Source organism: Ricinus communis, chromosome 2 (assembly GCF_019578655.1).
Source record: "Ricinus communis isolate WT05 ecotype wild-type chromosome 2, ASM1957865v1, whole genome shotgun sequence".
Classification (NCBI taxonomy): domain Eukaryota; kingdom Viridiplantae; phylum Streptophyta; class Magnoliopsida; order Malpighiales; family Euphorbiaceae; genus Ricinus; species Ricinus communis.
This window is the reverse complement of record NC_063257.1, coordinates 20,154,792-20,157,529: the sequence shown is the minus strand read 5'-3', so window position 1 is coordinate 20,157,529 and position 2,738 is coordinate 20,154,792. Positions and strand designations below refer to the sequence as shown.

General features: G+C 39.4%; 1 non-coding gene across 1 annotated transcript; it reads right to left on the bottom strand.

The window, feature by feature from the left end:
* Positions 1 to 2,286: 2,286 nt before the first annotated feature.
* On the bottom strand, positions 2,287 to 2,393 carry LOC112534477. Its single transcript, XR_003078764.1, has one exon. It is a non-coding gene; the product is annotated as a small nucleolar RNA R71 (small nucleolar RNA).
* Positions 2,394 to 2,738: the final 345 nt, after the last annotated feature.

The following is a 2,738-nucleotide window of genomic DNA, read 5'->3' as shown; positions in this document are numbered from 1 at the left end:
ATTGATAAGTAGCCCTGGCGTTCTTTAACATGAATGGCATGACCTAGTAGCAAAATACCCCCCACTCAATGATAAAGGTTGTCTTGAGTTTATCCATAATATGCATCATATTATACATATTTACATGCCCAATTTCTTACATTTTTGTGCATAGTTATCTCGTTTTATGCTAGAATCACCTGTCTTTTGGTTCCTTTCATGTTTCAGGTCATTATCGAGGGACATTATCAATAATCAAGGGAAATATGCGGAATTATGGACTAGAATCCATCAAATTAAGTGAGGACTAGCATTCCAAGGTTGAGCACGGCCTGGACTCCGGCCGTGCTGAATCATCAAATAGTTGCCCTCCTCCAAGAGTGCCATTTTGGCACGGTTCTCGAAGCCACCACGGCCTCCACCACGGCCTGTGGTGGCTCAGCACCGGCTAGGGCACGGCCTGGAAGAAGTCAACAATTGCGGAATGTAGAGGTCCAGCACGGCCTGGACTCCGGCCGTGCTGATCAGCACGGGCTTGACCACGGCCGTGCTAAAGGGATTATATAGGCAAAAACGATTTGCTGAATTAGGGTTTAATTTTCTGACTTGATTTCCATTATACAAGCGTAAACCATCTTCTTCCAAACTTCAATACTCGACCTTAGAAGTTCATTTCATCTATTGAAGAAAGGATTACAACTATTCTAACATCAAATTGAAGATCAAGACAATATTTGGGGACATTCAAGAGGCAAATTAGGGATTACTATTATAAATTGGGAATTTAGGGTTTCTTATCCAACTTAAAGAAGAAGGGTGTACATACCTTTAATTTACTTTTCTGAATCTATTCTTTATTTTGTGTTGCTTATTAGTATAAGTAACTAAATTGTCAAACCCATTTGGGGTTCCTATGTTGTTGGATTAATTTCAATGTTTATGAGATTTTGATTATCAATGCTTGTTTCATCTTCCTTTCATTATTAATGAGAAATCACTTTATTCATGAGACAATGTGAGTTGTGGTATTTAGATTGCTTTATGTGATTGAGAAATTCATTTAGTAATTGGAAATTTGAATAGCAAGAACTTGTTAATAATCACTTAGAGATAAGGGTAATTGACTAGCCGGATTAAGAATTAATAAAAGCTTAATAGAGGTTGGTTAAACCTTAATGCTAATCGAATAATCGATTGTTAGAAAGATATTCCAACTTTAGGTTATTAGGTTTAGGAATTTGGTTATCTCGAGAGGGAGACCGAATTCAGTTAAGACTTCATCCACGGGTAATTGCAATTGATAATCAATATAATCTCTATCTTAACTAAAATCCAACTAGCTTAGGTCCCCTAGGGTTTGCTTTTTCCTTCAGGAATTTTCCTAAATCCTTTCAGATTATTTGACATTTAATTAATTGTTTGTTCATATTTAATCATAGCATAATACTTCATTGATTTTGTTTAGGTTAGATAACATAAGACGCTACAGTATGTCTAGGATCACCCTTTCCTGAGAATACGACCTTGATACTCACCATTTGTGCTAGTTTGCATCGATAGGTTCACTGCCTTAGGATTTAGCTACACCAAATAGCATATCAAGTTTTTGGCATCGTTGTCGGGGAACATTTTTTTGTGAACTAGATTCAATTTGTGTTTTTCTTTGTTAATCTAGCCATTTCTATTTTCCTTTTCTTTTCAATTTTTTTATTTATTCTTTAGTGTTATATTTATTCTTGTGTTCTTTGGTTGTTGTGTATCCATTTCAGGTAGTTTATGACCAGAAGCTCTAAACCTACTACTGCAGACCCTCTTGCTGAATCAGAGTGATCCCTCTATTTGTTAAGGAAGCGTATGCAAGAAGAAGAGGAGGTGCGGATAGAGTTTGAAGCTACTGTGAATCGACCAGCAGGGATGAGGGACAATAATCAGGCTGCGGATGAAGCCAGAACTATGTACGAGTTTGCTAGACCTTCTTTTGAGGGGACACAAACGAGCATATTGCGACCACCTGTGGCAGCCAACAATTTCGAAATAAATCCAAATGTGATAGTGCAAAATAGTGTACAATTTGGGGGACTACCGAGTGAGGACCCAAACGCTCACATCGCCAACTTCTTGGAAATCTGTGACACCTTCAAGATAAATGGAACAACTGATGATGCCATTCGGTTGAGGCTGTTTCCTTTCTCTCTGAGGGATCGAGCGAAAAGATGGTTGCAGTCGTTCCCAGCCAACACTATCATGGCATAGAGATCATTGGCTGAGAAATTTCTCTACAAGCACTTTCCTCCAGCTAAGACTGCTAAATTAAGGAATGACATTTCTTCTTTCGTGCAGATGGAAGACGAGATCATGTATGATGCTTGGGAGAGGTACAAGGATTTGTTGAAATGTTATCCACACCACGGTCTACCAGTATTGATGCAGGTGCAGACCTTTTATAGCAGTTCAAACCTTGCTACTAGACAAATGGTTGATCTGCAGCACGATGAAGACGCTGGCCGAGGTGCTCAAAACTTAATAGAGGAGATGGCCATGAATAATTACCAGTGGCAGTCTTCTAGGAGCCGACCAGTGAGGCAGGGAGTGGTCAATCAATTGGACTCCATAACAGCCTTGGCAGCTCAAGTAGAGCTTTTGACTAAGAAGTTAGACCAGCTTCAAATGCCGGTTCATGCAGCCTAGATAAGCTGTGAATTTTGCGATGGCCCGCACTACGGTGCAAACTATAATACGGAAGGTATGTTTGCTTCGAG